The sequence below is a fragment of the Poromitra crassiceps genome (assembly GCF_964638095.1).
Source record: "Poromitra crassiceps genome assembly, chromosome: 8".
Taxonomy (NCBI): domain Eukaryota; kingdom Metazoa; phylum Chordata; class Actinopteri; order Beryciformes; family Melamphaidae; genus Poromitra; species Poromitra crassiceps.
The window spans coordinates 2,145,152-2,156,007 of NC_139629.1; positions in this window are offsets into that span (position 1 = coordinate 2,145,152).

The following is a 10,856-nucleotide window of genomic DNA, read 5'->3' on the forward strand; positions in this document are numbered from 1 at the left end:
GTATTTAGTGTGTTCTGATGAGAGCGCTGGTGCACACATGCTAAAACACACCTGTATTTAGTGTGTTATGATGAGAGCGCTGGTGCACACATGCTAAAACACACCTGTATTTAGTGTGTTCTGATGAGAGCGCTGGTGCACACATGCTAAAACACACCTGTATTTAGTGTGTTCTGATGAGAGCACTGGTGCACACATGCTAAAACACACCTGTATTTAGTGTGTTATGATGAGAGCACTGGTGCACACATGCTAAAACACACCTGTATTTAGTGTGTTCTGATGAGAGCACTGGTGCACACATGCTAAAACACACCTGTATTTAGTGTGTTATGATGAGAGCACTGGTGCACACATGCTAAAACACACCTGTATTTAGTGTGTTCTGATGAGAGTGCTGGTGCACACATGCTAAAACACACCTGTATTTAGTGTGTTATGATGAGAGCGCTGGTGCACACATGCTAAAACACACCTGTATTTAGTGTGTTCTGATGAGAGCGCTGGTGCACACATGCTAAAACACACCTGTATTTAGTGTGTTCTGATGAGAGCACTGGTGCACACATGCTAAAACACACCTGTATTTAGTGTGTTATGATGAGAGCGCTGGTGCACACATGCTAAAACACACCTGTATTTAGTGTGTTCTGATGAGAGCGCTGGTGCACACATGCTAAAACACACCTGTATTTAGTGTGTTCTGATGAGAGCACTGGTGCACACATGCTAAAACACACCTGTATTTAGTGTGTTATGATGAGAGCACTGGTGCACACATGCTAAAACACACCTGTATTTAGTGTGTTCTGATGAGAGCGCTGGTGCACACATGCTAAAACACACCTGTATTTAGTGTGTTCTGATGAGAGCGCTGGTGCACACATGCTAAAACACACCTGTATTTAGTGTGTTCTGATTAGAGCGCTGGTGCACACATGCTAAAACACACCTGTATTTAGTGTGTTATGATGAGAGCACTGGTGCACACATGCTAAAACACACCTGTATTTAGTGTGTTCTGATGAGAGCGCTGGTGCACACATGCTAAAACACACCTGTATTTAGTGTGTTATGATGAGAGCGCTGGTGCACACATGCTAAAACACACCTGTATTTAGTGTGTTATGATGAGAGCACTGGTGCACACATGCTAAAACACACCTGTATTTAGTGTGTTCTGATGAGAGCACTGGTGCACACATGCTAAAACACACCTGTATTTAGTGTGTTCTGATGAGAGCGCTGGTGCACACATGCTAAAACACACCTGTATTTAGTGTGTTCTGATGAGAGCGCTGGTGCACACATGCTAAAACACACCTGTATTTAGTGTGTTATGATGAGAGCACTGGTGCACACATGCTAAAACACACCTGTATTTAGTGTGTTATGATGAGAGCGCTGGTGCACACATGCTAAAACACACCTGTATTTAGTGTGTTATGATGAGAGCACTGGTGCACACATGCTAAAACACACCTGTATTTAGTGTGTTATGATGAGAGCACTGGTGCACACATGCTAAAACACACCTGTATTTAGTGTGTTATGATGAGAGCGCTGGTGCACACATGCTAAAACACACCTGTATTTAGTGTGTTATGATGAGAGTGCTGGTGCACACATGCTAAAACACACCTGTATTTAGTGTGTTATGATGAGAGCACTGGTGCACACATGCTAAAACACACCTGTATTTAGTGTGTTATGATGAGAGCACTGGTGCACACATGCTAAAACACACCTGTATTTAGTGTGTTATGATGAGAGCACTGGTGCACACATGCTAAAACACACCTGTATTTAGTGTGTTCTGATGAGAGCACTGGTGCACACATGCTAAAACACACCTGTATTTAGTGTGTTATGATGAGAGCGCTGGTGCACACATGCTAAAACACACCTGTATTTAGTGTGTTATGATGAGAGCGCTGGTGCACACATGCTAAAACACACCTGTATTTAGTGTGTTATGATGAGAGCGCTGGTGCACACATGCTAAAACACACCTGTATTTAGTGTGTTCTGATGAGAGCGCTGGTGCACACATGCTAAAACACACCTGTATTTAGTGTGTTATGATGAGAGCACTGGTGCACACATGCTAAAACACACCTGTATTTAGTGTGTTATGATGAGAGCGCTGGTGCACACATGCTAAAACACACCTGTATTTAGTGTGTTATGATGAGAGCACTGGTGCACACATGCTAAAACACACCTGTATTTAGTGTGTTCTGATGAGAGCGCTGGTGCACACATGCTAAAACACACCTGTATTTAGTGTGTTCTGATGAGAGCACTGGTGCACACATGCTAAAACACACCTGTATTTAGTGTGTTCTGATGAGAGCGCTGGTGCACACATGCTAAAACACACCTGTATTTAGTGTGTTCTGATGAGAGCGCTGGTGCACACATGCTAAAACACACCTGTATTTAGTGTGTTATGATGAGAGCACTGGTGCACACATGCTAAAACACACCTGTATTTAGTGTGTTCTGATGAGAGCGCTGGTGCACACATGCTAAAACACACCTGTATTTAGTGTGTTCTGATGAGAGCGCTGGTGCACACATGCTAAAACACACCTGTATTTAGTGTGTTCTGATGAGAGCACTGGTGCACACATGCTAAAACACACCTGTATTTAGTGTGTTCTGATGAGAGCACTGGTGCACACATGCTAAAACACACCTGTATTTAGTGTGTTCTGATGAGAGCGCTGGTGCACACATGCTAAAACACACCTGTATTTAGTGTGTTCTGATGAGAGCACTGGTGCACACATGCTAAAACACACCTGTATTTAGTGTGTTCTGATGAGAGCACTGGTGCACACATGCTAAAACACACCTGTATTTAGTGTGTTCTGATGAGAGCGCTGGTGCACACATGCTAAAACACACCTGTATTTAGTGTGTTCTGATGAGAGCGCTGGTGCACACATGCTAAAACACACCTGTATTTAGTGTGTTCTGATGAGAGCACTGGTGCACACATGCTAAAACACACCTGTATTTAGTGTGTTCTGATGAGAGCACTGGTGCACACATGCTAAAACACACCTGTATTTAGTGTGTTCTGATGAGAGCACTGGTGCACACATGCTAAAACACACCTGTATTTAGTGTGTTCTGATGAGAGCACTGGTGCACACATGCTAAAACACACCTGTATTTAGTGTGTTCTGATGAGAGCGCTGGTGCACACATGCTAAAACACACCTGTATTTAGTGTGTTCTGATGAGAGCACTGGTGCACACATGCTAAAACACACCTGTATTTAGTGTGTTCTGATGAGAGCACTGGTGCACACATGCTAAAACACACCTGTATTTAGTGTGTTCTGATGAGAGCGCTGGTGCACACATGCTAAAACACACCTGTATTTAGTGTGTTCTGATGAGAGCACTGGTGCACACATGCTAAAACACACCTGTATTTAGTGTGTTCTGATGAGAGCACTGGTGCACACATGCTAAAACACACCTGTATTTAGTGTGTTCTGATGAGAGCGCTGGTGCACACATGCTAAAACACACCTGTATTTAGTGTGTTATGATGAGAGTGCTGGTGCACACATGCTAAAACACACCTGTATTTAGTGTGTTATGATGAGAGCACTGGTGCACACATGCTAAAACACACCTGTATTTAGTGTGTTATGATGAGAGCACTGGTGCACACATGCTAAAACACACCTGCATTTAGTGTGTTCTGATGAGAGCACTGGTGCACACATGCTAAAACACACCTGTATTTAGTGTGTTCTGATGAGAGCACTGGTGCACACATGCTAAAACACACCTGTATTTAGTGTGTTCTGATGAGAGCACTGGTGCACACATGTCGTCTGCATTTTACTGACACCAACAAGAGCACTGGCTCAGTGTTTGACAATCAAGGACTTACACATAAGCACATTCCTATACTGTACCTGCCAGTGAAGACACTTGTATATCAGCCAAGAAGACTTTGTAAAGCCGCGCTGATCAGACATGATTGAACTGACAAGCTTGTGGTAGTGCAGTGAGTGAAGATGATGCTTGTGGAGATTGACTGATTCCTGAGGACATTGTGTTGGTTCCCTGGTTGGAAGCAGCTAATACTGACCGGAGGACCAGCTGGTTCTATCTACGCTGTCTTCTTGTTGAGGCTTCATTGGTAGAAGAATGAAGATCAATAGAACAGGGTTAAAGGGGCATTAAGTCAAATGACTTCTAAAGAGCTTTATTGGTGACCCAAGGTATTGCAACAACATCGACGTCTCTGGCCTGTTTTTTTTACATAAATACACAGAAACATAGTAATAGCAGTAAGAGGTCATATCAGCATGCAAATACTGTAGTACGGTCATAATAATGCATTGTCAGTTGCTTTTTGGGGTGGGTGGATGAGTGGGGGTCTCCTCACAAAGTAATCATTAAGTCATTGGTGGTGATTAACAAACCTATGAACCCCCTGCAGATATATGACAGTGTTTTTGTGCTCTGCAGCAGTACAAATGTAACCTGACAGTGCCGGATGGTTTGTTACACTGAACCATCTGGGACCTTGTCTTTGGAAACCGCTTCGAAAAGGGCAGGCGCATTCAAAAAGATACCTGGCACGTGATTGGATGAACCATCTGTCTATCACTAGCTGTGTTTCCATTACAGTTTTTCGCAAAATAATTGCGATATTTCTACAATTTCGACAATGTACAATTGCGACTTGTAGGCGTTTCCATTGAAGTTAAGTTTGAGTGACGGCGCACACACCTGAACGAAATTCCCCGTTGCAGCAGCTGCCACAGTGATTACGCACGGGGATCTGCCCCAAATCCCGTCCCCTGCATGCTCAATGCAAATCACAACATGAAGTTACAACGCATATAAACGAGCCTGATTATCAATTCAAAAGAAAATGAGTGTCAACATATTGCTGGCTGCAGTGAATGCAGTGAGCGCGAGAGGCAGAGGAAAAAAGGTAGCCTACAACTGCGCGCACACAGACAGGCAGCCTGTCACCATGGAGCGATTTCTGTCATTAAACATGATCTATATTCCCCAGCTCCGCTTTTGCACAACACTCGTCTTTCTGCTAGGTAGCGTTGCTTAAAAGTTTTCCACTTGCTGCGGAGGTTTTGCCACGGCGAACCCTTTCTCCCTCATTTTCCTTTCATTTTCCGCTCCGTTTCCAAAGGGGAAGATGGGTCACATGACATGCAAATGCGAAAAATGTGTTTCCATTACACTTTTGCGATAAACTGCTATATCGACACGTCTGAAAAACCACCTCATGAGAGCGCAAAAACTTTTTGCGATATTTGGGAGGTTTTTCGAAATTTACGTGTTTCCATTACCCACTTTCTATTGCGATATATAGATTTTGCGCATTTCTGAGAGTAATGGAAACACGACTATTGTCTATCACAGGCTCACTTTTCGCTGTCGTCATGCCTAAATCCCACCCGTAGCTGCCTCTGGATGCTGATTGGTCGGTCTCACTGCTAGGGCGGAGATAAACCAATAGCTTGGAGCATGGCAAGTTGGATTTCTCGTTGCAATAGAGAGCCGCAGGGATGACGTATTTTTGTAGGCAGAATGCGGAAGTCCCGAACTTCCTGGTTCTACACTGTTTCTGTCTATGGGATTTTTGAATGGGTTTTTGCCGCGATGCTTCAAATACGGTCTCTGGGCAACGCAAGATTAATCAAACGCGAACCAGAGTTCCGTCGGATAATCTTCATACATGAGGACCACTTTCATGAGTTTTGAAGCGTAAATGCGAGCCCTAGAAGTAAAATGCTCGAGCTAAGCTAATCCAGAACTACACACTGTCGCATAGGCTTCCACGTCACGTCAGCACTCAACCTGGACTGTTGTTGATGTGTGCACTGATTACCCCGGGCTGAACAGGGCTGAACCAGGTGAGGGAAAGAGAATTTCCGTGTTCGCCCTTTGAAGTGGTGACGTTATTGACGTATATATCCCCATCGACTCAAAAGTGTAGTCTCATTTAGCCGTTTGCTAGCTAGCCGTCCTTTTAACGGCAAGTAAAAGCTTCAAAACTCGTAAAAGTGGTCCTCGTGTGTGAAGATGATATTACTAAACACTGGTTCGCGTTTGATTAAGCTTGCGTTGCCCAGAGAGATTATTAGAAGCATCGCGCCAAAAACCCATTCAAAACTCCCATAGGCGAAAACTGTGAAGAACCAGGGCTGTTAGCATCGATGATTTCCGGACTCGTTACTGCGGCTCTCTATCGTGATCTTGCAAATCCAGCTGCCTCCCAAGGTTATGAAAAATGTAACTTAATGCCCCTTTAAAGGGAAGAAATATGATGCTGAGTTCATGTTGTGATGTTGTGATGGACAGGATGCAGAAATATGATGCTGAGTTCATGTTGTGATGTTGTGATGGACAGGATACAGAAAAAGCACTCAAATAGCCGATGAAATTAGTAGGGCAGCCCCTTCTTAGTCAGGTAGTCGACTCAACGGTCAGGATGGGAGTAAAAATGTCTTTTGTATTTTTTGGTCTTTCAGTGTTGAATAATTAATTCCTGGAGAGAGATATGAGCTAGTATCACAAAAAAATATTCACAAATATGTATTGCTACATCATGATCAACACTAGATGTAAAAATAAATAAATAGATAAATAATAAATGGTCATTTTGCATGACTGAATTCATTTCCGGAGTTCCCTACTGTCAATCAGAATATTCAGTCGACAAAATCCAATATCTATTAGTCAACTAATATGTTTGTTTTTTTGTTTTTTTAGTCAAGGACAGTAGGAATTCGATCACTGAACACAATCACCTAAATGCAGGTAAAACATTGATTATGTTCCTGTAAGTGGTGTTATTATTATAAGTGTTATTAAGTGTATATTATTTTCATATGAATAAATCTGAATTAAATTGCCCCCCCCCCCTCATTTGTATTCTGCAGCTTTTGGTTGAGGAAGGACATTATGTGGAAAAAGGAAGACACTTTCTGAAATTAAATCTTGAAATACGCTCAAGCCTCCAGCAGACACATCCATGACTCATCCTCTGAGAGATGGAGGGAGGAGCAAAGAGAAAGGAGGAGTCAAGAGAAAGAGAAAATACTATTATTTCAGATGAAGTTGTTTCTGCTGAAACCCCCGCGCATTCCCGCTTTTGTGATGTGCACACAGGGTATCTGCAGGGTCTTGAAAAGTATTCAAAGTTGATCAATCAATTTATGGAAATTTAGGGCCCTTTAAAAGTATTAAAAAGTCTGAATCACCATTTGAGAGCTATTACATTTTGTAGCTACTGTATTGTGCTGATGGTGTTAAATAAGCATATCGTCCCATATCGATCGCAGAGCCCTGAAATGAATCGATATCGTATCGTGGCATACTTTCTGATATCAGAAAATATCGTATCGTTGTCCAAAGAATCTGTATAATATTGTATCATGATGAAACTTGTGATTTACACGCCATATCTCTGATGTGACAAAAGTGGCGTTGAGGTCTTGAAAGGGTCTTAAAAAAGGTCTTAAAAGGTATTGAACTTAACTTCAGGATTCCTATTATACACTGAGGGTATATGTACACTGGTATGTAAACACTGCACTTATATCAATTTTCCACTGTTGTGGTAAGACGAGTTGACGTCTTCTACGCAGTTTTAACGTTATTAGCGAATAGCCGAAATGGAGGCGGAAAAGGAAGTGACGGTGGCAGAGAGAGGCGCTGTACAGGAAGCTGGGAAAAACAGTAGGGCTGTCCCAGTCTATTTTTCAAATAAAAATAGACTCTGGGTTCCCAGATTGCACTTAGACTGCACTTATACTGCAATGCATCATGTGTAGACTAATTAGTGAAGAAAAAACTGAAGTTGGCGGTTTGCAGCGGAGGAGTCAAAGCCATTACTATAAAAGATGATGTGCACCTGGATTTTAGTGGAGCATACAATGCTGTTATAAGAAATACAATACCCCCCCCTCCCGGCACACTTCCTGTCATCGATCTGCACCAATGAGAGCAGAGGCAGAGAGGGGAGGTGATGGAGGCAGGGAGGGGAGGTGATGGAGGCAGAGAGAGGAGGTGATGGAGGCAGAGAGGGGAGGTGATGGAGGCAGAGAGAGGAGGTGATGGAGGCAGAGAGGGGAGGCGATGGAGGCAGAGAGGGGAGGCGATGGAGGCAGAGAGGGGAGGCGATGGAGGCAGAGAGGGGAGGTGATGGAGGCAGAGAGGAGGTGATGGAGGCAGAGAGGAGGTGATGGAGGCAGAGAGGGGAGGTGATGGAGGCAGAGAGGGGAGGTGATGGAGGCAGGGAGGGGAGGTGATGGAGGCAGAGAGAGGAGGTGATGGAGGCAGAGAGGGGAGGTGATGGAGGCAGAGAGAGGAGGTGATGGAGGCAGAGAGGGGAGGCGATGGAGGCAGAGAGGGGAGGCGATGGAGGCAGAGAGGGGAGGTGATGGAGGCAGAGAGGAGGTGATGGAGGCAGAGAGGAGGTGATGGAGGCAGAGAGGGGAGGTGATGGAGGCAGAGAGGAGGTGATGGAGGCAGAGAGGAGGTGATGGAGGCAGAGAGGGGAGGTGATGGAGGCAGAGAGGGGAGGTGATGGAGGCAGAGAGGGGAGGTGATGGAGGCAGAGGGGGGAGGTGATGGAGGCAGAGAGGGGAGGTGATGGAGGCAGAGAGAGGAGGTGATGGAGGCAGAGAGGGGAGGTGATGGAGGCAGAGAGGAGGTGATGGAGGCAGAGAGGGGAGGTGATGGAGGCAGAGAGGAGGTGATGGAGGCAGAGAGGGGAGGTGATGGAGGCAGAGGGGGGAGGTGATGGAGGCAGAGAGGGGAGGTGATGGAGGCAGAGAGGAGGTGATGGAGGCAGAGAGGAGGTGATGGAGGCAGAGAGGGGAGGTGATGGAGGCAGAGAGGGGAGGTGATGGAGGCAGAGAGGGGAGGTGATGGAGGCAGAGAGGGGAGGTGATGGAGGCAGAGAGGAGGTGATGGAGGCAGAGAGGGGAGGTGATGGAGGCAGAGAGGGGAGGTGATGGAGGCAGAGAGGGGAGGTGATGGAGGCAGAGAGGGGAGGTGATGGAGGCAGAGGGGGGAGGTGATGGAGGCAGAGAGGGGAGGTGATGGAGGCAGAGAGGAGGTGATGGAGGCAGAGGTGTGAGGTGATGGAGGCAGAGAGGGGAGGTGATGGAGGCAGAGAGGGGAGGTGATGGAGGCAGAGAGGGGAGGTGATGGAGGCAGAGAGGAGGTGATGGAGGCAGAGAGGAGGTGATGGAGGCAGAGAGGGGAGGTGATGGAGGCAGAGAGGGGAGGTGATGGAGGCAGAGAGGGGAGGTGATGGAGGCAGAGAGAGGAGGTGATGGAGGCAGAGAGGGGAGGTGATGGAGGCAGAGGTGTGAGGTGATGGAGGCAGAGGTGTGAGGTGATGGAGGCAGAGAGGGGAGGTGATGGAGGCAGAGAGGAGGTGATGGAGGCAGAGAGGGGAGGTGATGGAGGCAGAGAGGAGGTGATGGAGGCAGAGAGGGGAGGTGATGGAGGCAGAGAGGAGGTGATGGAGGCAGAGGGGAGGTGATGGAGGCAGAGAGGGGAGGTGATGGAGGCAGAGAGGGGAGGTGATGGAGGCAGAGAGGGGAGGTGATGGAGGCAGAGAGGGGAGGTGATGGAGGCAGAGAGGAGGTGATGGAGGCAGAGGTGTGAGGTGATGGAGGCAGAGAGGAGGTGATGGAGGCAGAGAGGGGAGGTGATGGAGGCAGAGAGAGGAGGTGATGGAGGCAGAGAGGGGAGGTGATGGAGGCAGAGGGGAGGTGATGGAGGCAGAGAGGGGAGGTGATGGAGGCAGAGAGGAGGTGATGGAGGCAGAGAGGAGGTGATGGAGGCAGAGGTGTGAGGTGATGGAGGCAGAGAGGGGAGGTGATGGAGGCAGAGAGGAGGTGATGGAGGCAGAGGTGTGAGGTGATGGAGGCAGAGAGGGGAGGTGATGGAGGCAGAGAGGGGAGGTGATGGAGGCAGAGAGGGGAGGTGATGGAGGCAGAGAGGAGGTGATGGAGGCAGAGAGGAGGTGATGGAGGCAGAGAGGGGAGGTGATGGAGGCAGAGAGAGGAGGTGATGGAGGCAGAGAGGGGAGGTGATGGAGGCAGAGAGGAGGTGATGGAGGCAGAGGTGTGAGGTGATGGAGGCAGAGAGGGGAGGTGATGGAGGCAGAGAGGGGAGGTGATGGAGGCAGAGAGGAGGTGATGGAGGCAGAGAGGAGGTGATGGAGGCAGAGAGGGGAGGTGATGGAGGCAGAGAGAGGAGGTGATGGAGGCAGAGAGGAGGTGATGGAGGCAGAGGTGTGAGGTGATGGAGGCAGAGAGGGGAGGTGATGGAGGCAGAGAGGGGAGGTGATGGAGGCAGAGAGAGGAGGTGATGGAGGCAGAGAGGAGGTGATGGAGGCAGAGAGGGGAGGTGATGGAGGCAGAGAGAGGAGGTGATGGAGGCAGAGAGGGGAGGTGATGGAGGCAGAGAGGAGGTGATGGAGGCAGAGAGGAGGTGATGGAGGCAGAGAGGAGGTGATGGAGGCAGAGAGGAGGTGATGGAGGCAGAGAGGGGAGGCGATGGAGGCAGAGAGGGGAGGTGATGGAGGCAGAGAGGGGAGGTGATGGAGGCAGAGAGGAGGTGATGGAGGCAGAGAGGAGGTGATGGAGGCAGAGAGGGGAGGTGATGGAGGCAGAGAGAGGAGGTGATGGAGGCAGAGGTGTGAGGTGATGGAGGCAGAGAGGGGAGGTGATGGAGGCAGAGAGGGGAGGTGATGGAGGCAGAGAGAGGAGGTGATGGAGGCAGAGGTGTAAGGTGATGGAGGCAGAGAGGGGAGGTGATGGAGGCAGAGA